The sequence below is a fragment of the Falco rusticolus genome, chromosome 2, assembly GCF_015220075.1.
Source record: "Falco rusticolus isolate bFalRus1 chromosome 2, bFalRus1.pri, whole genome shotgun sequence".
In the NCBI taxonomy this organism is placed as follows: Eukaryota; Metazoa; Chordata; class Aves; order Falconiformes; family Falconidae; genus Falco; species Falco rusticolus.
In genome coordinates this window covers 80454596-80480478 of record NC_051188.1, presented here as the reverse complement: position 1 = coordinate 80480478, position 25883 = coordinate 80454596, and the positions used below count along the sequence as shown (strand labels likewise).

At 41.7% G+C, this 25883-nt stretch overlaps 1 protein-coding gene across 8 annotated transcripts in view; it reads right to left on the bottom strand.

The window, feature by feature from the left end:
* AGPAT3 (1-acylglycerol-3-phosphate O-acyltransferase 3) overlaps nucleotides 1-25883 on the bottom strand; it is a 94084-nt gene that overhangs the window by 22105 nt on the left and 46096 nt on the right. Inside the window, exon 1 of one of the 8 annotated variants that reach the window (XM_037376715.1) lies at nucleotides 18346-18522. The exons of 6 other annotated variants lie outside the window; for them this stretch is intronic. The gene's annotated coding sequence lies outside the window, so the exon portion shown is untranslated. Of the gene's footprint in view, nucleotides 1-2189; nucleotides 2214-18345; nucleotides 18523-25883 lie in introns of those variants that run through there. One more of the 8 variants, XM_037376718.1, reaches the window with a different exon arrangement.

Genomic DNA, 25883 nt, shown 5'->3' with positions numbered 1-25883 from the left:
TACCTGCTCTGGCATGGGGTCCTCCATGGGCTGCAGGTGGGTATCTGCTCCACCGTGGACATCCACAGGCTGCAGGGACAGCCTGCCTCACCATGGTCTTCTCCATCGGCTGCTGGGGAATCTCTGCTCTGGTGTCTGGAGCACCTCCTCCCCCTCCTTCTGCACTGAGCTCAAGTTGTTGCTCTCGCATATTCTCACTCCTCTCTCCAGCAGCTGCAGCTGCTGTTTTATGCAGGAACTTTTTCCCCTTCTTAAATATGTTATCCCAGAGGTGCTATTACCATTGCTGAAGAGCTTGGTCTTGGCGAGCAGCAGGTCCATCTTGGAGCCAGCTGGCACTGGCTCCATTGGACATGGGGGAAGCTTCTAGCAGCTTCTCACAGAAGCCACCCTTGTAGCCCCATAGCTACCATAACCCTCACCACACAAACCAAATACACCTGGGTACAGAGTTGTGTTTTGAGGCTCCATGGTCACATGAATTCTCTGGTATCCAAAAGATACTAGCAAAAGGAGGAATACAACCTTTTTGCTTTACTTAGCTTTCTACATTCATGAGGGCCCTAACAGTTAAACTGCTTTGAGACTTCCATCTCTCTGTTGAACGCCGCTGAAATATGCCACAGGTTTAAAAGCCATTAGAAGGAAGAATGACAGAGACAGCATGATTGCATCAGCCTCATTTCATTAAGAAATCAGGTTTTAAAAAAACGCCAGGTGCACAACATGCACTAAGCACATTACAGACATTTCATGAAACACGTAGTTATTTATGAAGAATTCAAAATTAAAAATTAAGCCATTAATCATTCTATAATATAGAATTCACAGCTTTTAATTTATTGCTGTCACGCGTATACAATCCCTCTGAAGTTCATGAGGTTTACATGAATATAAGCATGAAATTAGAAATCGGTCCACTGATCCTAATATTCCAACCCAGTGAGAATTAATGTGTTTGACAACAACAAGAACTGCAGCAGCCAGTACTTACATCTCTAGTCTTTTGTTTTCGGGTTTTCTGAGTGTGCTATTGTCATTTTCCTGCTGCATCTGCTCTACCATACCATATGTATCTCTACTTACTAAACCAGTCACAGACATCTTTAGTTCTGAATATGTTGGCCCCATCCTGAGTTCTGGTATTTTACCTATCTCATAATCCGTAAGTTGAGGAATTGAGTGAAACCCATAAAATACTGAATTCTACCTTCTACCGTCATATTTTAAAATACTGTATTTTTCAGATTGAGCTTTGTAAGCCTCCTTGATGTGTCTATAAATTTGGCAAATCCTATCTATGAAGAAAGGCTAATAATGTTGCAAGTCAGAAACAGTATAAAAACGCATTCTGTTGAGCATGTCTCATAACAAGTTTCCTCACCGTTTTTCAGAATTCTATAAACTCTGCTCATCAAAACCACACAAGAAAAATTTAAAACTATTTTTTTATTCAAAGTGAGAACTACTGTTCCATGAACTTCTTCATTTGTATGAGGAGAACAAATACAAACAGCAGCAGCCAGGAGCGGAAGAAACACCTCTTCTCAGTGTACTTTCTACCCTCCAAGATTTCTCTGATGACTGACTCAGGCTACTTCTCTTTTAAAAGCAGCTATGAAAATCATTAGTATAAGCATCTTTCTGCTCACCTCCCCTCACAAGATCAGAAAACTCAAGAATACTAACCAGCTACCCATCAGCGGTGGCAAAGATGTGAAGGAAAGCTTTCAACACCACTACTTATACTTGTTTGATAAATAAAAGTACTGTCCCAGACTGGTTATTTTAGCATTTCTCAGAAGTACTACATTGCCACAGGGGCAGCAAATTATTTTCCTGGACATTTCTGGGACATACCACACAAAAATATTTTGATCATCTTATGCATTGTGTTCAATGCTTAGAAGTAATTACCTCAGTTATGTCTAAGATAAAGTTTTTCCTTGCAGAATATGCATTACTTTTCCAGCTAAGAGACAGAAGTGCAGTAGCTAACCAGCTTTTAAAAGTGTAGTGATATATTCATAGCAAATACCTCTAATACAGGAAAATATTCAGGAAGAAGGTAAGAAAATTGATGGTCTTCACTAACTGCACTGTACCACATTTCTTTTTGGGATGAGGAATTTGGGAGCCTGACCCCCACTATGCATAAGCCATGTAAAACCTATGGATAGAGTACTTACCCATGGCTTTGCCCCAGACTTCAAAAATGCAACCCAAGGATCTGTCCACTCCGTCATGGCACCACTAAAACCAGTCTCCACTTGGGCCCGATTTATTTCAGAAGTATAATTTTACAAGGACCACTGGCAACCACAGCTAAGTAGGCTAGAAAACATAGCTTAGATCAACACCGGTGAGTCAGTATAGCTAATAAGCAAATAAAAGGAAATTAGGTGTAATAACGGTTTTTCTATCCATTTGAACAGTCCGTACTAGAGATCCTCCAGATACACTGTAAAAATAGACAACTATTCAATCATGTCCCACACAACATTACAAACTGTCTACTACAGACCTAGCCTTTTAAACCTAAGTGTGACAGGAAGATTATCTTTGTTTCTCACACAATATAGGTTTATAAATATGGTGTGTATATATATTTTTATATATATACACACACCTATACAAAATATAGGTTTCATCTCCCTGCGCATCCCTCAGTGAAACGGAAGGCTGACTCAGAGTTCATTAAAAATCCTGCTTGTCATGAATTTCTAAAATTGAAGTGTATGGAAGAGAACTTAAGCCAAACTTAGGTCACAAAGACGCAAATTTGTTTAAGTTGTGAGAACCAGGCATATGAGCTCAAAAAAAAATGTTACTGAGTTACCATTATGAAATTAGATGAGAACTTATTCCTAGGAATTTTGTCAATCTTGGTTTTAAAACAGCACCACAGCCAGTTCTTAGAAAAGGTGAGAATAAAAGATTATCACCACTATCTCTCTGAAATATATTCATTATTTTGGTCTTAAAGTCCATTAAATCAGAGACATCTGCTACTGCCAATAGGACTGGCTCAGTATCTGTAGAGATTTTTTTATTAGATTAATGTATTTCCATCAAATAGAAAGCCTTTTGTTTGACTCGTCATCCTAATGAGATGCCAATACTTCAAGGTTTGAAATTAAAAAAAATTTAGAAAAAATAAAAAGCTGCACATATTGCTCTGACATTCATTGTTGTTTGAGAGAGAATGAGAGGTCCCGAAGAAGTTATTTAGTTTTCTTCTGCCATAACTAAAGTGTAGGCATTAAGGCCAAGCATGATGTGATGATCACTTAGAACAATGACAACCATGTGAGGAGCGCACATCCTCAACAGAAACACTAGACCCTCTTCATGCCTCCTCCACTCTATAAATGTTTTGGTTTATTATTAAAAGACTGTAAGTTTACCAGTTAAACTTTAGGAGATAGCAGGTTACAAAATAAGATGCATATGTGAATAATTTGCACGTACCAGTGAGGCCCATTGGGGAGTGACCACGGAAGGTCATCCCTCCACCCTACAAATGCTGCACTGTGGCACGGTCCCGCTAAGGGAGGCCTTTATGGGCTCAGAGCACCTCCTGCCACAGCAACACCCCACACTATGGAGAACATCCGTAAGAGGTCCACACCATACTGGGACTTCAGCCCCAGGGCTCCTTCCTGCTTGTAAAATGTAGGGCAACTGCCTATCAAGACATGGGTTGCTCTAAAAAGAAATTTTAAAAATCAAGATAACTTTTTATTTAACTTGTGTTTTGTAGACAGAAGACTACAGAATATGTAAACAAAGGAGAGAAAGACATTCAAAACAACTTGACTGAACCAGAAGGGGATAAAAGAGCTCTCCATACTACCTATCACTGCACTTGAGGGGCAGTTTTCTCCTCTTCCCCACCCTAAATGAAGTGTTACTGACGTGATTAAGCCTCCTCACCAGCTGTGGAGAGCACTGTGCTTATGCCTTTGCTAGAGATGAAATTAAATTTTCCTAACCTGTTGCTACAATATTACAGCTGAAAACACAAGCAATATTAAAATGGCTATCTTCCAAATTTAATTTCAACCACTTCCTTTTATCATCCTCGGCACATACTAAAAAAAAGACCAAGTGTGCACAAATTCAATTTCTCCTCAGCATATACACTCAGTTAACTCAGCCTCTACTTAAACAAATGGATCAGATAACTGAAACGAATCCTGACTTGCTTAGAAATCTGCTGGCTGCAAGACAACCAAGACAAGGAAGCAGAACTGCTTGAGAAACTTCTCTCACTGCATTCTCTCTTCATTGATGAAAAGACACATGGTATTTTCAGAAATATTTTCCGTTCACAGCCAGGAAACTAGAGGGATTCTGTTGCAAGTTCACTGGGTAAAACCAGACAACTTCGATGTCACAGCTGAGTATCACTGAGCTAGGCTGACATCACTTTTTCCATAGAACAGCCTCACCATACTTGCAAGATGCCATAGGATTCCACGTTGAGCTTTCCAGTGAAGGCGTCCCACTGCTTCAAAACCTGGTTGTGCATGTATTTTATTCCAGGAAGACAAACACTGCCTTATGGTTTAGTAAACTCAGGATAGTTTCTATTATAGTATGTCATTTACAACTGCTTGTAGGTGTTTGCATGCTGTTTCTTCCCTGTATACACGCATGCCATTTGTCATCGTTCAGTCTGCAGTCTGGCACTTTTGCTTCAGTATAAGCAACACTTAAAGTTAATTTTTCCTAAAGCTATAATTACAAAACCCTTAATTGCATATTACATTTAGATTAGATAATTTGCAAGTTTGCCTCATTTCTTGTAGATACAGATGGGTTTTGTGGGCATATGCATATTTACAAAAACCTGAGAGTGTCCTTGTAGAACCTTAATAAACCTTGTCCTAAACTTGAATATTTCTGATTACAAAGATTTATCCGACTGCAAGCATTTGAGCTCAAGTTCTGTCTTTGACCTGCTTGATATCAAGAGAACAAGCACCCCCATAACTTATCTTGTTCTACCTGGCATATATAGATAGCCTTTATTTTGAAAGCCAAAAGCAGGTAGACACACATTACTGCTGGTTTCGCCTTTAGTGGAAAGGGGAAAATTCAACAGTTAGGGACAAAAACTTAAGAGCTTTTTAATTCTTGTCTCCTGAACCAAAAAGAAATTGCATTTGAGTAAGCATCAAAGCTAAGCTAAACTGCAAGTCAACACGCACGTTTTAATGTCCACTACAGCCTAGCCTGTTAAACCTCAGCATGACAGGAGGAATATCTTAGTTTCTCACACAATACAGGTTTAATTTCCCTGCATATCCCTCGGTGAAATGCAAGGCTGATCCAGAGTTCATTTTAAAGCTTCCCCCACTAAAGGGTGCTGCTAACCCAAGAGTGCAATGGGGGTCCCACACCCCTCCCCAATGCTGGACAGCTCTTCCTGGGGGTTATACAGGGCTGTGTGTTTGCCCTTCTTTGCAGCACTACAGAAGCCAACCTTCCTCTTGCAGCCACACGCAGAGACATGAGCCATCAACCCAGAGCAAGGGGGACCAGACCAATGTTCCCACCAGCCTGTTGGCACAACAGGAATAGACTTGGCTCTTACATGGAAAGGGAGAAGACAAGCAAGACTGCAATTTAAAAGAAAAAGGGATCAAACCAGGGGTAAATACCAGCCCACAGCAAGATGTTTTATGCTGAAACACACGAGCTAGAACACTGTTATATTTTGTATAACTTAAGAAATAAACAGGAACAATTATTCAGTTTTGCAAATTCCTTGTGGCTCCAAACAGATACAACTCACTCAGAAACGGCTGCCAAACACTTCCTGCCAGTCTTGCTCCTTCTCTTAGGACCTTTTAAACCTCCCCCAGCCCTTTTTGATTGTTTGGGGGCAGCTATTCTCCCTCCTTTGCCACTTCAGATAAAACTCCTTCAAGGGAGAAACGGGACGCTAATTCTTGGTAGCTCCTCAGTTCCCTATTCCTTCTCTCATGTTACACTCTCCTCTTTTTGTTACACACACCGACAACTTCCCAGGCCTGTACAAGAGGCCTCCTGCGTGCCACAGCAGATTTATGCCATTCAAGCACTGTGCACAGCATTACAGGCACTGCCTGCCCATCTGGTATTCAGTTCGTATGTCAGCCTCAAGTTCTGAAAAATGCTCTCAAGTTTCCAGCTTGCACAGGCTTTGAGAGCAAAAGCTGGCTGGGAGCAGCTCTTTGAGAACTCTGCACGCTGCAGCAGGTCTAATAGGTCCACTCCAGTTCTCTAAAGTACAGCCAAACATTTTCTGTCCTGCTAACTGCTCTCTGTAATTTCATTCTTGAGCACAACAGCAGGGTGTCCTGCCCAATTTCAAGTGTGGCAGATGACAGGCAAGACTGGGCTGCAACACCTGCCAAGCAGGACTGGGATGCCCTTGGTGCTAAACGCTCCCTTCTTTTCCCAGCCAGGTTTGCTCATCAGTGATATCTAAGAAAGGACTTTACTTCAGTGGCACCTTCGGTAAACACTGTGCATTTCTTTAACCTCTATATGCAAGGGAACAGATACTTGAGAAATCCAACAGCTAGATAGATGGAGCTTACTGCATAGCCCGGCAGCAGCTCTCATATCATTTAAGCACTGCACTTGCAACGGACAGAATCACCACCAGCACCACAAGACATTTAAACAGTTTTGCATGCTCATCATGCAAAACCAGCCAACAAACCTCTAATAACCACACTATCTGCATGCCTCTGACTTACTCCCAAAATTACGCTACAGGCATGAGAAATCTTTTCCTTAATGGTAACACACAGCTTTAGGATGTTGCAGATGTAAAGCACCCCTGCCCAGGCACTATCGATGGCCTGCTTGCCTGTGTTGCTCATGCTCTCTGCTGCTAAGCTGTGGGACTAGGTGGCTGAAAACACACATGCCCACTCCCGTGGCTGGGGCTGGAAAAATCTCCATGGTCCATCGGATCCATTTAATGAGTCCATTTTCCCTGTGACAGAGGACCCCAGACCTCTGGGCAACATGCCTCTCCCTGGAAGGAGCAGGGTGGAGGGGATAGCCCATTTTAGCCTGGTTTAGTGCTCACAATGTGGGTGCTCTGGAGGTCTTGTAGATTTGGTGGGTAGCACCATACTGACACCCCCAAACAATGCTCCTCAGCTGACAGCAAGTTTCAAGTACAGTAGGGCAGAATTCCCCATAGGCATGGTTTTGAAAATCACTTTGCTTACATATGTATGTATATACACACACACACACCCCCATATATCTCTCTATCTATATATTTAAAAAACATGCACAGGACATAACCGCAATTTCCAGGATAGCAGTTGTAGGCCTGAAGAAATTTAATTTTAACCCAGCAATTATGCTAGTATTTGGAAAGAAACTGTCCATAGAAAATAAGCATTGTAATCATAGAAAAGGTGGGAAGTGGAAGCCAGGAGAGTACGGACTCCACGATTTACGAGTAATGCCACAAGGCTGGGCTGGACATAATCAACGTTCTTCTCAAATCAGCTCATTATTTATTCCATCCCACTGCAGTTTGCACACCTATGCAATTGCTATACAGTATCTCCAATCTCACAAATGTGTAGTAAAATTTGCATTTTGACAGAAGCATGAATCTTCCTTTTTTTCAGGTCACGTGGCAAGAATATCTAATCTCTTCCCTTTCCACAAAAGTAATTGATGCCAGCTAATTTTTCCTCTTGAGCTCAGGCACAGATTATCCAATACAGAGTAACAAAAAAGTTAAAATGAACATTTTGTATATACTCTTTTCAAAAAGGACAGGCAAAAAGAAATAATTCTTCCTAGTTTTTAACTGGCTTGGAACAGATTCTTCTTGGCTTGCATTTAACTTCATAAATGCTAGAGAAATTCTATCTGTGATAGATCTTTGGTTTCTCCTACTTCTCTTTGCAGGTTACTGTTACTGCTTCACAAACACCTTGAATACTGGGAGGCATTGTTGCACCGACCAGCCTGGGTGCTGACACAGTTCTCATGGCTGCAACAGGCCCGGAGAAGCTCAGAGAGCAGGGGCCGAAGCGCAGTAACCCACCTTGCACCCAGGCTGGCCCCAGACTCCCCCTTACAGACTCCCGCTTCACTTTATGTGAAGGCGGGCAAACACAACAATGTAAGTGTGTATTGTGAGACAGAAATACAACCTAGGTTTTTAGTTTGAGTAAAAAAAACCCCAAACAATAAAACCCACGCATCAAAAGAAAGTAAACACTCCAATTGACTAAAATTATGAAAGAGGACTGAGACCAACACTTTATATATAATCCATTACAAACATCTAATCGAGCACAGAAATAGCTGAAACCGTAAGTTGCCTCAGTGATGACTTCCCAATATAGCTGAAAAAAGGGCATTTTTATCGTTTTGAATACCTGACAACTTTTGCCCCAATTATCTGGAGGTCAAGTCAAGATTTAACCACCGGGAAATCACATTCTGCATCTAGCAACTCTATTATTTTCAGTCCTTCCCATGGAGCAAATGCTGATACTGGTGTTTTCCCCTCAAATGTAAGCATTTTCAATTCCTCTCGCAAAGAAAGATTTTATTTTGCCTTAATTACTTCTGGTTTCAATAGAGCTAGCAGGTGCAGCAAGACTATTTTCTTCATTTCAACTAGTTCATTCAAAGTTGAAAACCCGACTGGGAGTTGAAAAACGAAAGAGCTTCTTGCAATCTCCAAATAAAATACAGGTGGGAAAAAATGAGGTCCCTGAATTTTAATAGGGCCAGACTTTCCCTGGTACTTAATGTCTTTTTTCCCCTGTAATAGACTTCTGTTCTTAAAGCGAACACATTCTGGCTGTGACTACTCTCTTTAGTGAGAGTAATACTGTTCAGAATAGATTTTCAGAATAATTCAATAGCCTTCCAAAGCCTTTCATTCTTTCTGAAGTTATTAAGCCAGATAGTTTGCCTGCACAGGTGAAAATGCATTTTTATGAATACAAAAATCTGAAGCTACAATTATGATTGGTACCACAAAACACAATTTGGTCAGATTTATGTCTAGATGCCAAAAGCAACACTTCTGAAGTGCTAAAAATGAATGCTATGGGGAAAACACCAATACGTATTTGAAGAGTAACAGCTATATAGTTTGTCATCACCTTGACTCCCTACTTTCTAACTTGAGATCAACATCTGCTTTGTATCTGGTAATTCTCTCACCAAGTCCCAAAGTTTAATCAGGTTAAAAAAAGTTTTGTTTATTTTAAAAAGACAGGTTAAAATATAACTATTTCAGTGAGAAACTTTTGTATTTCTACATTTCAATGCAGGGATTTACAATTTGCCAGACAGTTTGCTGGAGCACCCTTTCTTGAATCACCTGCTCCGATTTATACAAATCTTAAGTTGCTAAAAGTTTCAGAATGCCTCCACCCTCATCGAAAAGAGAGGTTTGCTGACAACAAGTGGCCAGAGCACCAGCCAGCTAGTAGCTAGCTGAACTGGCAAACAACAAAGTAATTAGCCACATTGACATCTTTAAAATATTAAGATTTTTTTTCTAGATAGTCCAAATAAATTTCATAATACCAGTAATCTTCAGAGAATAGCAAAGGGTCTAAAGAAGTACAAGTTAAATATAGTATAGAAAGGCACCATTCTGAAAACGTCGCCTGCTTCCTGATGAGTGTATGGTTTCCTCAGTGACAAAGGTGCACAGCTCCCAGCTGTCCCTTGGAGTTACTCCCCTGAACGGAGGAACACTTTCCAGAATGAGCCATACAACCGCAAAACAGAAAGGCTGACACATGGAACTGCCACTAATGAGGTCAACAGTAAGTCCAGTCCAAGAACTGCACAGGAAGAGCACAAACGTCCCTCAAAACAAGAGCTTCCCTGCATCCCTATGGAGCCAAAGGCAGGGAGGATGCCCGAACTCGATTCTCAGGTGTAGCTAAAAAGAAAGGCAAGACAGTAGCCTTGAAATGCAGATAGCTGAAAAGCTGAAGGACTAAGGTGGAATACAGGAACAAAACAGCATAGGGAAGCAGACATCACCACCACACCATGCTCCTTCCTGCAACCTAGTTTGAACTCACAATGTGAACAAGTCTTCTGTCCATCACTCTCCATCTCCATGCCAGTATATTTAGTGTGGGATTTCCCTCCCCTTACTACATGCAACTAACATGAGTTATTTATGTGTCAGAAGAAGTCCTCATTACTTTAATTTTTCACCCTACTTCCTGAACCCACAGAGTAAGACTATCTGGTGTTCGGACATCAGTTTGATAGTTAGCTACTACCATGCCATGGAGATATAGTTAATGCCACTATATCACCACCTGGATTTAGTTGGCTGGAAGAAACTTACTAACTGCTAGAAAACACTCTAAACTGGGCTATTTGTTTCCTCACTTGCTGGGCGCAGGAAGGAAGCCACATCCACACACATCCACACCCACTGGTGCAGCTCTCTTCAGCTCTGCCCTGCGTATTGGCTTCCTTCCACCAGATCCACTCCCAGAAGACGAGCAAAGCAATCACAAAAGCAATTGGTCAATCCAAAAATTTCTCAGACACATCAAGAAGATAGTAAACCTAAAATATCCCTGACTTATTTTGTCTCCTTTTCCATGTAAATGGTCGTTTTCAGAAGTGCAGCTTCTGTTATTGATCTCTCAAGACAAAGGTTTTGGTTTTAATTCTCCTCTCGCCATGGCAATGTGTACCAAGTAGAAAGATGGTCTATTCAGTAAAGTGCATTTGATGCTATTTCTGAACACAAGATACAAAGTAGTATCCTAATGGTTTGTGAGTTTTATTTTTACAGTAATTTCCCAAGAACTCCAGTTCCCTTCAATTTTCTGTCATTACAAGCCACTTCCGCAGCTGTGTTTTCTGCTAAAAAATTTCTGAAGGACTATTGTATTTTAAGAACAACTTTTCTTTTCCCCTGACATGTCATACTATCATTTCTAGCTACTTCTCTCCGCAAAGATTCTCCCTCTCATCTGTGTTAATGCCGTCAGAGTGTAGGTATCAAGAATGCTTTTTTGTCATCTTACCTACTTCCATATACACAGCCAGTTAAATCTCCTCAAACTTTCCCTGGATGACAGTTCCTGTGAGCATTTGATGATCTTTGATACACATCTCACAATTTTGCTTTTCAGCTTCTAGTTTTACAAATAAATTGGACAGTGAGAAAGTGAACAGAATACATGCATGACAGTGATGTGGGAGAAATGATCTTTGAATAATTACCAATGAACATATATTTCAGACCATACAACAAGCAGAAGGAGAGCCACCCCAGATGCTGACAGTGTCTATTTTCCTGGCAGACTCAAATGCAGGATCAGAGATTAGCTCTTCACATAGACAAAGCCAAACCATGGACACCTGCATATGGTTTGATTCTCTACTTTCCAGGCAAAAAGGACATCAACAAAGAAAACCTATGGACTGCCTCCAGGTTTACTTTGTTTTCAAGGCCACCAAACTTCAGATATTTGCTATGCACTGTGAACTGGCCTCTCCAAAGAAGCAGCCTCCAGAAAAGCTGACCTATCACTCATCTCTGGACACAGACTAATAAGAAGGCATCTCGGTTCCCCAGATTTTGAATACGTAAGAAGTTATCTTGGGATGCCATGTCACAAAGCCCAACCACTGACAGAGCCATTCACCATCTGCCTGGCTGCACAACCAAAGATGGCCAGTGCAAAGGCAGACATTACCGGATCCACTCCACAGTCATCGCGATGGGCATGCAGAAGGCAGCCATCACAGGTGTACTCTCTGTATTAGGGGCCTAAGTCCTCCCAGGGAACACACTCACCCAGTGAGAGCTCACAAGGGTCTAACACAGAAGAGCCCAAACACAAACGCTGGGAAGATCAAAACCTTCTCACCAACAACAGCCCCTCACATTCCCAGAACTTCTTCTGAAAGGAATTAACAGCAAAGCTCACTCCTCACCAAGGCTTCCTTTCTCTCTTTCCAGACATTAAAAGATGACATTGATTCATACTGCTCCTAGCTGTATTAACAACGTATGAACAGTGGTGCAGCACTGGAACTAGTTGTCCAGAGAGGCTGAGGAAACTCCATCCTTGGACATTTTGTAAACCCAACTGGACAAAGCCCTGAGGAACCCAACCTATTTGTGAAATATGACCTGCTGAAAGCCGCCTCAAACACAAATGGCACACTCCAGAGGTCCCACCCAACTATATTAGTCTATATTATTATCTTTATTTTTGTAATGAATGCTTGTAAAATTACAAGCCCATAATTACAGCGTCTACAGAAAAAAAAAAGATACCAAGACCTCATATTTGACCATGGGAAGCCAATCTAAGACTTCTTTCCTCCTTGAAATGTTATCAAGTGAGCTCTACAGGAAAGCAGGCAACGCACTTTGAGCAATAATAATTAAGACCAAACTGCCTGAGTTTTCACTCCACTTCCTAGGTGGTTTTAGGTGGTTTTTGCAGCCTGCAGTGAGCTTTATGTTGCCGTGGCTACTCTCGGAAGCATTTCACCCCTCCTTTAAAACTAATCACATCACAGCTGCAGTATAGACATGGCCTATCAAGTAACTCAGCCACAGATTCATTTTTCCCTCTACCAGCTCTCCAAATCTAACATTTGATTTGAAGCAAGTTCATCCTTAAGACAGATGCAAGTTTAAGTATTACTTAGAGCATTTGCTTCTCTACTCAAGTTCTTTGCTAGCATTAAAACGATGGGTCTCTCTCACAGTGTCTTCCAAGTTTCAGTGTTAAGTCACATCTCTTTCATATCAGTCTGACATCATTTGTTTGCAAAGGGCATCCAAATCAGCCACTGGGGACCAAGTGCCTGTGGAGCTGCACTGTTGCACATCCCCAGTGAAATGGAACAGTGCCTTCCTCTCCAGACTAGAGGTCTGTGGCAGAGCAATCACTGCAACGGGCACGATCAGCAAAGTCCCTAAGGTCAACTTGGTTTGTGTTCAAGGGTAAAAAAAACCAAACAGTCTGCAGCACTGACGGCTGCTCTTCCAGTCTTTCCTCCAGCCTTTAACGTTTTATGTTTCTCCTAAGCTCCAACCAATATATAGGTATCTATTTAGTTTATACATTAACAGTTGCTCTGGCTGCAGAGAAAAGCTTGAGTAGCCAGCTACTCATCATTAGAATGCTGCCCTGCTGAAGAAAGAAATTTAGCAAGTAGTTCCAAAACCCTGGTTTCCTACAGAATTATATTTTAGTGTTGGTGGATGCTTTTGCAAGCTCGCATTCATGTAGAGACCCAGATATCAAAAAAACACCCAACTTTATGTCACGTTTCCCTAAGGTGAGGCTCTAGGCAGCCCCTTTCTCTTCTCCCTGGCTACCTCCGTGAAACTTGTAGGATTCTAGTTATTTTGAAGACACCCTCACTGCCCCCTGCCAGCCAAGCGTGGCTGGAAACCCCTCAGTCGGTTCAAAACATATCACTAAGTGGAGGGACATATATAAATGCATCTGAACAGCACAACACAAAATATTATTTCCATAGTGAAGCAAGCTGAAAAACTGCCAAGATCAACCTCTTCAGGTCATCAAATTTAAACACACAGCAATGCTATGCTAGCCTGGATAAACTCATGGTTTCTGCACATAGGCATAGTCACAAAAGTCTTTGGATAATGAGTTTTTATATATTCAAGATTTCCATGTTTGCAGATCCACAATCAGCAGTCACAGCACAACCCACTGAAATCTACATTGAGAACCCTGCTCAAGACTTCAACTTCTCCACAAATTCCTGATTTGAATACTCTACACTCTTAAAATTGCATGGTTTGGTGCTACGGGTGCGCTAAGGCAACGCTGGCCGTTTTAATCTCTAGGCACTTATCTCATAGTCAAGTATCAGCCGATGTAGGACACCTATCTTCTCAATGCTTCAGTTTAAGCTGCCTAAATAAAGCAGCTGAGCATACACAGCAGCTTTTACACAAACATGGTGGTATTTCAAGCACAGCAGCCCATATATTATAGGCACATTATCCACAGATAATAGATGTTAGATAGAAATACATCATGTCGCGCTTCATGTGTCAAGTGATAATCTGTACAGATGCACCCGGAGAACGGACCCGCTCCTCCGCCAGGCTCCGGCCCCTTCTTCCTCTGCCTCCCCTAACAGCGGCGCAGACGGCTGCACGTCACAGCCCTGACAACCTGCCAGCCAACACACAATGCTCCTCTCCCCCAGCGTTTTGAGACAAGCATCAGTGAAGTGGACTAGCATTTAGATACACTAGTCATATATTAAGTATAGATGAAATATTTTTTAAATCTCTGTCCCAAGAGTTCCTCACCCACGAGAGGGCCCGCTCTCCCCTTCAGCCAGCATGGACAGCAGGGCCCACCAGCAGAGCGGTGCCCTTCACCTGCCCTGCTGCTCCCCTCAGGGTCAGGGAACTGGCGCAGGAACGCTAATGGACAACCTGGCTACTTATTTTTGCCTATTTATCTCCCTTGGGAGTCAATCTTTCTTTAAAACAATATTTCAATAGGCAGTCACCATGCAGTCTTTTGCTGTGCTACTCTGAAAAAAATGAACACAGACCAAGCACTAAACTGCCAGGAGCAGGGCTTAAAGCTCATGTTTGACCAGTTCAGCATTTACACCATAGCACCTCCCGGAGCACTTCACCACCCCCAGGGCCAGCGGCTCCGGGCTGCCCACCAACAGGGGAACAACCTGCCCCCACTGTGTGCAGATCACCCCTCCAGCACCTAAAAATTATAGGAACCTCCAGGTTATTCTGCCTAAAATGACAATACATTCACTCCAAAAATACAATGATGGGAAATACTAATGAAATCCAACTGAAGATGAAGACAGACCTCATTAGAGATCACATGCTAAACTATTGCTTCAAACACCTGAAAGAGAGCAAAGCACAATTACAAAAATTAATAAGCAAATAAAATCAATGGGCAATGAAACTACACAGCTCATTAAAACTGCTGGAATATACATGCAAGTCTAGCATAGGCCTCCCCTCTCTCAATCTGCCTCAAAAAATGTTAAACTATTGCAGTACAAAATACAACAGTAGCCAAAACTCTGATCTGAATTATTTTGCTCTTAGCTTTAAGTATATTAATGAAATCAAAACATTCATGGCAAGTTCAGGTGTTTTGACACATCACTCAAGCTACAAAGCAGTGCTAGGAACATGGTAAGATCACAAAGTTGGCTTAAGTTCTAATAAAAAGTACACCAATTAATCAAAAACTAAATACATGTTAATATTTTGAGCTCTTTTGGTGGCCAGAAGCTGAAACTTGGAAGGCAGATTTAGCAACAGGAGAAAAAGAAAGGAAAAGGCATTTGATTCAAACATTTTGTAGCTGGAAATGTGTCAATTAAAAACCACAAAAAATTACAGCTGAAGATTATGTGTTTAACCCATAAGGTTAAGGTGTTAAGGAATGTTATGTTAAGGGTGTTAATAAGGTGTTAAGAGATGACATGTATACACAGAATGATACATCCATTATTTACGTGCTACCAATGTGTTGATTGGTGAAAAAGGACAATTCCCTTAGGGTCTCCTGTTGTAGGGAGAATTCAACCAAACAAACTCCCTGAGTCAGTAAGGACTGACCAAAAAAGAAAATGTCATGTCTCACACTCTTGTAATTTCTGTGGACTTTAGTTTTGCAACTACAGATTCTGCACTGGATTGCTGCAGTGTATCTTGTGAGGTATTCATACCTGATACCACAACGAGCCTATGTGAGGAGACATAGATGGGTAGAGTGTGTGAGCGCTCTGGACTATCTCCTAAACAGTTGCCTGTAACTTCATGAGACTGTTACAGTGGTGGTTCCTTGCACATCTTTCACTGCTGCCCGAGCACCAGCCCTCACATATTTAAGCAATTTGTTTGGGTCTTTTTTTCTCAGGGGTGGCGGGGGAGGGGGGGGGGGTCGGCAGATGGAAAGGCCATGCTAGATTTCCTGGGTCATTTCTGAGGTTAGTGGTGTGCTTGCTTCAACCAGGGAGCAAGGGACCCAGCCCCAGGCCTGCAGGGTGCCACATAAATCCCAGAGGAACAAAGACTCCTCACTTCCTTAGATGAATTTCTTAGAGTACAAACTAAATTTAGCCCAGAAGGTGACCAAAATACTGTCCAGCAAGCTAATAAGGGTGCTTCAGAGTCCAGGGAGGCAAACAATCACAGATGGAATTACAGGGAAAAAAAGTTAATCTCCCAATATGCAAAGTTGATTCCCTGCTGAACTGGTGATCTCTGATCTTAATCACCCCAGCTCTGAGGATATTCTAAGAGAACTGCAGCAGCCAAGCTAACTCATTTAAGAAAAAAATAAAAAAAGATAATAAAAATTAGTCTCTCAAGATCTACAAAGCAGACTTACATTAAAAAAATAAACTGTTATCAAAGTCAGCTTTTTTCAAGCATCAATAAATTAAAGGGTTAAAGATACCCAAACCAACAAAGCCAAAAAAGCACTCTGAGGTACTCCCTTTACATCTCAACTGTATCTAATCAGAGAGGTTTGAATGATCTTTCTTTTCACAAACAAGTAGATGATGTCATTAATTTTCTCCTGAACCTTGAGGTTGTTGAAGAAGAGGATCTGACCTAATACCAGTTAATTCCTGCTGTGTGCGGAATTGTAATCTCTCCTGCAAAACAGATCTGACCTGGATTCAAGTCAAGAATTTTAAGAGTGAACAAAAGCGGGGAGGTGGGGGGTGTGTGGGGAGGGGGCTAGGAGAAGAATTAAAAGACAGATATACATGCGATGCGTATGTATAACACATACATTTATATTTGTATCAATAAAAAAGCATAAATGATATTGGATATATATACTACACCCCAATATTGAGTCAAGACATGCAGAATTAATTAAGAACTACAGTTTGTTCACACATATACTTACCACACGTACTTTCTCTGGTAAAAGAACCATTTAACAGCACAGCTGTTAACATCCTTAAGCTCTATATTCCCTGTTTTTCAACATTAAAACTAAAGTCACATACATATGTCTCATTTTGTTGAACGTTTTGAGGACTGAAGAGGATAGTATTGACATACATATCAATTTCAGCTGCCCCACTGTATAGCTGAGAGCTTACATATCTGCAGAGATTCACTGTAAAGTTTTATACCTAAATAAATTCATATTAGAAGTATGTGCATAAACACACAAAGGATTGTAAGCTTGTAAATAGCACAGGCATAACTGCCTGAAGGAAGTACTTGGCAAAAACAAAGCCACGATGATCACCCTACAGATTTTCATTTATTTATCTCTTCATCAGCTTACAAAACAAACAAACAAAAGAACCCGCTTGTTCTCAGCAACCCACTTGGAGACTTGATCTCAGCAATATCACACCCCTTGGAAAGTCTTCCAATCGTAGCCATATTAATTACAACTCCAGCAGGCTTTCCCTTTTACAAGTTGAAGTGACATATAATTTTTTCCACTAAAACTAGTCAACAGATTGCACTCCAGTTTCTAAATGTTGCTATTTGCTCCAGACGGAGTTCTAAGAAGTTCCAAGATATCTTTTGGCGATATGTCTTGGACATATGTAGAGATGTGTAGAATGAAGCCAGCCCAGAAATCTAAAGCAGCCCTTGCACTGCTCTTCCTCTTCCCAAACCCACGCAGGCCCATCACCGCATCCTCCTTCAGCACAGCAAAAATAACAGGTATGCCCAGGCTCCCTGTCCCACTGCTTCATGCCACCACCCTCCCAGGTCCCAGCGTGCCCCCAAGGGGAAGCAACCTGCTGAGCTCTGGGTAAGGGGCGGGGGTAGGGGGGAACTACAGCAGTCCTCAATTTGCACCTGCCTGAAACATTTCTTTTGAAGTGCTGAAGACACAGGTGTCCTACAAACACCCTAATGCATAGTAAGCCTGTCACAGACTAATTTTGAAGTTGCATGCCAAGAGAGACAGCCATAAAAATGCTAAGCAAGAGCATGAAATAAGAGGAAAAACAGTTTTAAAAGGCTCTCACAACAAACTAGAAAGACACAATCACCATTCTACCCGACAGATGTTATGGCATCCTCAGCCACTATGCTCTCAGCTGAATAAAAACATACAAAACCACCAACTGCAGCAAAACTGAATCTCATGACAAATAAGCAGGGCATCAGCCAAAATCAGGGAAGGTATCTGTCCCAGACACACATTAGTAAGTACATCAGCCCTCGAGAGCACGTTCAAAAGGACCACCAGTCTCCAGCTTACCCCAAAAAAGCATTTTAAAGGACAAGCCACCACTGCAATCACAGCACAAAATCCAACTTACCAATACAAGTAATAGGCTAAAGCCAGGGCGATGAGTGTAGCACAGATCCCAGCTAGCAAGCATATACCCGACTGGGTTATCAACATCTTCCTGATTTGTTATTGATTAATAAAACCCCCCAAAAGGAGGAGAAGAAATGGAACTGCAAAAACGGACGATGTGGGTCTTGTCTAGAAAAGCAAATCAGTCTTGACATGGAGGAGGATTATGATGACAAAAGCACATCGAGGTAAATCTGGAAGTGCTGCCACTACTAAAACTGCCTGCATAGTAGCAGGAAAAAAAAGCAGCTGGGTGTCCTCTCCGTTACATGGTTTCATAAAACACCAAACTAAAAAAGCCCTCCTTACCTCAAGAATGAAGGTATGACTGGGGCATATGTGAACTAATATTTAAAATAGGTAATACTTCTCAATAAATATTACTGTCAGGTGGTGTTGCTGACAAACCAAGCTTTTGCTCTAATCCAGTAATCTGCTTAGAGCAAATTACCAGGCTACAATCAGCGGGATTCGCTCATGTGGCGAGGTACGTATGTTCAGCACTGCCGCTTGACACTGTTTTTTTTAAGAGCTGACAAAAGATTTTAACAAAACCAGGATTTTAACACAAAGGAACCTCCCACCCCACCAAAGCCTGTCCCTTCCCTACGAAGGGCAAACAAGGCTTGAGAGAATGTCACAGCAGAAAAAGGGTTTGGTCTGCCCTGCAAGGACTGCACTGTGGGTGCAGAAGGACCACTTGCCTTTGCAACGCAATAAGGGACATCTTTGAACCTGCACAGGCTAAAGAAAGGGACTCTGCAGGGAGCTGTGGAGCAGGCTCCCAGTTGCTCTTCTTGGAGGGGTCTGGGGACTCCACTGCCCTTACCCCTTCTCTGCAGGTCTCAGGGGAGAGCTCTACCCAACCAAGGCAACAGAATTTTTTTCTCTTTCTCCCTGCTCCAAATTCAGGGCTTTCGGAAGGCCTAAGCCACAGCAGGCACACTCCAGTGGCTTGGTTAACAAAAAGGAGATACCAAAGCCTCAAGAGGAAAGAAACTAGGTGCCAGTAGTTACACCTTACCCGGGCAGCAGGAACACCATGCCACCAGCATGATTAAGGCTCAAGGGCCCATCCAGCTGTTCTGCACCATGATCTGGGCAGTCCAGACAAAGAGAGACTTGAGGCCACATCCACACAGGGACACAAAAGTTGGACCAAAGAGTGTGATTCCCACTCACCTGCCATTACACCAACCCAGCCCTTCATGCAGGTGCAGTTTGCATTGGCTAACAGATCCTCACCTGGTAAGAATTAGGCCTCCAAAAGAAACGGGAAGAAAAAAAAACCAGACAAAATCTAGCTTAAATGCCAGAGACAAACTGAAGTGGTAGTCACAATCCCCTGACATTCCCATTTTCAGACCAAACTTCAGCAGCAGCACTACAGAAAGCTACAACATGCTACTAGCTCCTTTTAAACCTTTGGCTGCCCTGTAAGTAGAGTCACAGAGATTTTAGGATTGTTCAATAAACTGGAAAGAGACAGTACAAAAACACTTCTGATTGTAAAAATTTTCCATTTGTTGTATCTAAGAAACAGACAATACTTGGAATTGTTTGGCCAAAAAGGAAAAAGAGGCTGTGAATTTAAAAATCACAGCCAAATAGGAGACTTTATCTGGTATGAAGTTGAGCAGAACTGGTTGGAAAAAGAATATAAAGTTGCTCCGAGTTTAAAAGCACAGACAAGATAAATACAACATACTCCAGACAGTGTGATGAATAGCGTCCCGTGGAAACCAGCTTCTTAGCCAGAACAGAAGTGTCACAGCATTCATGAATTAAAGGAGAATTTCAGGTACTCTCTATGCACCAACTCAACAGGTCCTCCTGCCCTCTTACATCCTGCACAAAGTCCAGGTCTATTGTAAAACCTTTTCTAACCTCACCTACAGCTCTACCCCATTTCTCAAGCTACACAGATAAAAGTCTTACTACTATCAACATCTTGAAGGAGATAGCTTCCAACTAATTCCTTGCTTGAGGATAATCAGTTTGTGAGCTCCAAATGAATTTTTATGGATTATGTTCCCCGATATCATTTTGCAACTACTCACATTGTTTGTTCTCAACTATGGAAATAAAATTATATTAAAATAAACCCCAAAACCTGTAAAATACACATGTAGTTCAAAGATGACAAGAAGGTTCCAAAGTCTGTAAACTGGTACTTGAAATGTTTTTGCAGATGAAGCTCAGTCACCAGTTTTCAAGACTGCTAATCAACATTTATGCAGTGCAAAATATTTTTTACAGAAAATGCATATAATGGAATATGACTAGGCACAGGACAGCCTTGGGATTTTGTAAATAAAATGCAAAACCAAAGCAGCAGTTCTCAAGAAGCCTCATTTGAAAAAAAAAATTAATTAGGGTATTGCAATAATTGTATTTGGAGCAAGGCTTACTTGGCATTCTTGGTATTTCTATTATAAAAGCTATTCTAAAATTACAGTGCTGGTATTCAAACACTGATTCTATAATACCACCCCTTACATAACAAACAGAAAAGGAGTTATCTAACAGAAGCCCTATAGTACAGAATTATTTGAGTAATAGGCCACTTGTATTGAATAGATCAATGTTACATAATTATATAATGTTGCCAGTCTTTGTCTCTGATGATTAAGAAAAACTTCAGTAGTGTCTACCTATTTCTAACACTAGACAAAATGTTCCTCTTCACTCCAAGTGGCTGAATTTTCAAGGCAAGTGGGAATTCATCCTTTGTATTCAGATAAAAATAACTACAAAAGAAATTTCAGGAGTGTAAGCACATCCACACACCAAGCCATGAAACTTAAGTACCCATCTCCTAGATGGATTGTGTGAATTTGGAAAATGCTTTGTGGCACGGTTTTCTTACTTGTTAAAGCAGGGATGCAAAATAAAGGATAAACAAAAAAAGTCTCATCTGCAATCATCTGAGATAAGTGTTATAAGAAGAATGATATACTTTGCTTTCTGGATGGAAAATTATGCGGAAAATCAACCCTCAAACATAAGAAACAGAGCGCCAACCAGGAGATGTGTCAACATGCAAATGTGCTGTGGCTGAACAAGAAGCTTCTGACTGCTGCTAAATGAAGTCTCAGCAAACACCATATGCATGCCTACAAGCCCCTACCCAAGTTCAAAGCTTTTCTTTGAAGTACTGTGTACTAACTGGGAAGAAATTAGAAGTCTATCTTCCAAGAAGTGCCAAGCTGCTTTAAGTTGTAGGCATAAAACACTACTTTCTGCAAAAGAGCAGCAATATGATTTATTCTATGACTGCATCCACAGTAACACGTGAGCACCAGTTCAAGTGACCTGGCAGAAGCAAGCAGGGTCTTGGGGCCGTCCTATAGCAAACCCACCACCTCCCTCCTACCCTCTCCTGAGGCAGGCTAGGAGACGGATGCGAGACTTTGCACTTTGGCTCTACTTGCTCACGACCCATGCTTCTGCTCCAGCATTTGCAACCACAGTCTGTACTGCCAAGATGGAAAAGCTTAAATAAAATTATTATTAAATAAATGAATGACACAGTAAAGCAAAGGCCCCAGATGATACCAGAGTTATCCACACTCTAAGAATCACAGCTGCAAAACAGAGGAGACGCAGCAGGTAAGTTTTCCCCTGCAAGCACTCTGCTATACTAAATCCAGAAATTCCCCAGAAAAGCATTTGCATTATTTCACCCTACAAACGTACCTCCAAACCGCTAACTGCTCACACTTCACCAGCCATGGAGAAAGGCTGCTCTAGAAGATAACTGAGAAGCAGAATATATGCCACTCAATTGTAACTTTATGGTCCCCAGTCTTCTTGACAGATCTGTGACAAGTGAGAACGACCAACCAGCCTACTGTCACCAGACTGACATCTGTCACATGGACAACAATACCTCCTCTAAACATTTCTTTATAGGAAGTCTGCACTTCCACCCAGGTGGAAGTTGGGTTCAACCCATGAGAGAGGTGGGGATCACGTGCAGGGGGAAGCAAGATGACAGCCACCGTTTCCTGAATTACCTGAGTTTGAAAGATCTCCACCACAGGGAAGACAGGGAGAGAAGTAAAACCACTAAAACCAGAAGCAGTAGGCATTCTACTGGGTGACTGACTGTCACCAAGGCAGCTTAAGGTAAAACTCCATAGTTTTGCATTCAGGAAAGAATAATAGGTGAAAAAATGTGGCTTGGAAAACCAACAGGAACACAACCAAACTTTTCCTCAGTCAGCTCCCACGAGCCATACTGGCAGCGTGAACTGCACCAGGGAGCTCGATCCAGTGGTGGCAGAGGATGTTCACGGCAATGCTGCTTCGTACAGTGCTGTGTGCAGTCTGCTATTCAAAATCCAAAGGGTAAGAAAGCAAGAAAGGCAGAACTGTACAGCAGAGCTGGGGCCCACATCACCCTGCTTCTTCCTTGTACAGGATTCAGCTTTTATTCTCTTTCCTGTCACCTTGGCTGCCATCAGCAGTGTGTTCTTACCTAAACACAACAGCTATACTTCTTTGGGATTATTTCACTGACAAATATTTCACAAGGCTGTTATCAGTCTGAATTCATAATTATCCTTGTGGTCAGATCTCGTTTTGCATATACACAAAAGCAGGTGTTTTTCTAAAATGATAGAGCAGACTATCAAGCAGACTGATAGCAAAAACAATACATGCCAGACTAAGTTTTTTGTTCTGCATTTTCAGACAAGATCACACCAGCCCCTTCTGGCCTGAATACCAGTACTGGCAGCAGCCATACACCACACTTTTCAGTGTAAATGGAACACCTGTGCCTCTCCAGACAGCAAGGGAAAAAACCCAAATCTCCCAAGCCAACCACCACAAAAAGAAAAAACCCTTCTCTCTTACAAAAAGACCACTTTTTGAACACAAAGTTGAACTGCATGCATGTGAATGTGCACTTTTGCACTTGGTGAAATCTTCGTAAGTTACAACCTTAACTCTTTACAAATACAATATCTCACCCATTCAAAAAAAATGAACTTCTAAGTGGGAAGTCTGATTATTGTTGAAATCCAGGCTGCTGTTGGCTATTCAGCTGGGAAACTGAACAGCAGCCACTCTGCATACAGCCCATGTATTTTCAAAATCCACATAAGAGAAAGACCTGAAAAGAAACATCTAAGATTTCCCCATTTCTTAAGATCTTCCATCTCCTGCTAGCTTGGTGTCCTATTGCTAAAATAGGCCTCTTGTAGCATATATTGTTAACTCAAACCATTATGAATTCTGCAGAGCAGGGAACCCTTCATGGTGACACACACAGTCTTTGAAAGATCTTGCCAACAAAGATCAGAAATCCAGGACTGGTTAGGGTTGTTGCAATTTAGTTTCATTTGTTCAGCTTCTGAACAGTAGCCTTTTAACGCAACGTTTGAGAGGGAGGTGACCTAAATATCCTTTCACTGAAGGCTGCAGGGATCCTTGAAATGACTAGCCCACTAGAAATGCATGCTTCCCTTGCACCAGCAAAATGCAGATTGCTACTTTGCATAAGGGCTGCTCCACAACTGATAGCAAAAGTATGGGAGTTTTCACAGATGCTCTCTGCTCTTTTTATCATCATCTCATGTAAACTACACCCGATTGTAGGAAAAAGGACATTAAAAAAAATTCTGACACTGTACCTTCTCAGTTCCACAGGTGCCACAGCACAGATACTAATCTAACCACAGAAGATTTCTTAGTGATTATAACCCAAGCCAGGTGGGCAGATGTCTACATGGGAATTTCCACATCTCTGTACGTTCCACTGTATCATTTCCACTCCTGCCAGAGATGCACAAGATCATGGGAGCAGAGGCTGTTTTCTGAAAGAAAATACTGAAAGAAGTGTGAAATGGGAAATCGCGAGTTTCTCTTGGAGCTTGCAGCATTTCAGAACAACTCAACTGCCAAGTCAAAACTGGTCCCCATCATGTGAAAAATTAGAAGCCAATTAGTAAACAGAGGTGTTTATTGTACCAAGGCCTCATATTCAAAAGAGCCTGTGTGCCATACTCTAATTCTGGATGTCACCACTACTAGCTTGGCACTGCTCTTCAAAAGCTCCTCAGTCAAGCAGAGTAATGGTTCGAGAAGCAGTATTTATGCTCTTACGATTCATTTTTATGTGCCAGAATAACCCTTAAGCTCATCTGCAATTATACGCCAAAAAGATCAGATATTCAAGGATATCAAAAACTGTGTGCAGTTCAATGCAATGTGTTAATATAGGACATATTTATAGACAATGAGCCTATCAAACCGAGCTAGCTTCATTTAAAATAAACAAACAAGCAGACTGGTCTAACTACCAGAACTAATCTAAAACAATCAATATTTCTCCAACAAAGACATGTAACAAGAACCTTCGTGCTATTTACTCAGCAATGTATAAAGGCTTCTCGAGTCTGCAGCCTGTGTTGTTCACTTTCAAGCCCATTAAACATGAATCACTTTTGATTCATTCTATTTAAATTCCTTTTACCTTTACTATTATAAACCAGATTTTGGAAATACCTGTAATACTTCTTATTAATGCAGTGATGTTTCAATTATTTTTCTGCAACAAAGTTCATTACTTCCAGGCAACTGGGAGCTTATCCTATGCCTGGTTCGACTTAGTGTGCACAAGTCCCTACTCCTAGGTGCTGCTAGAGGCTCACTTATCTCACACTTAAGGTCAGCATGTCCTGTGGTTTGCTTATGTAACTGCTTTTACAGTTATTACTCATCCCAGGTCTGTATCAACAAGATATATCTTAAGCTAAACTGTTTTGGTTGTTTGTTTTTTTTTAATTTTTGTGTAGAATTTTTTTAGCAAATAGATAATTTTGGTAGACACCAGGGGAACAGCTAACCTAGCAAAGCTGACAAATTGGTAGTGGTAAGCACAGAGGGATGAACAGCCTTGACACAGCAGCACCTGCAACTGGGCTGTAAGTTTGTTATGTCCCAGCACTACGGCTGGCCCACAGTCATAAACAGTGAAGATGTTTTCCTTCTGGGGCACACATGACAATAGCAAGTGGCATTGCTATATCTTCAGTACAGGAAAAACAACTACACAAGGAGATGCTTAGGTATTTTGCTACTATATTGCAATAGAGATCCAAAGTACCCATTTTCTTACTAAACAAGATTTCTTACTAAACAAGGCAAAAGCTCACACAGTCGGGGGAAGGAGTATCTGCCTTGACAGCTATCCAGAAGACACCTGCAAAAGAGACGCTGCAGCCAGGTCCTGAGGTGCAGGTAAGCAGCCCACGCTCCAGCCAGCTCTGCCACGTACACCCATTCTTTGCCACGCTATGGCACCAGCAGCTGCTACAATAGCCCAGCAGCTGCATCACCAGCTCACACTGTGCTGAGCTTCCTCCTCTCTGTTCTTCTTCTTACATCGCAGCAAGAGAGAGGCTTGTTCTTAGAGGGGTGTCCTTTGTTTGCCAGCCATTTTCAATCACAAATATATTGGGCTGACTGAGCTCAAAATCCTCTGTC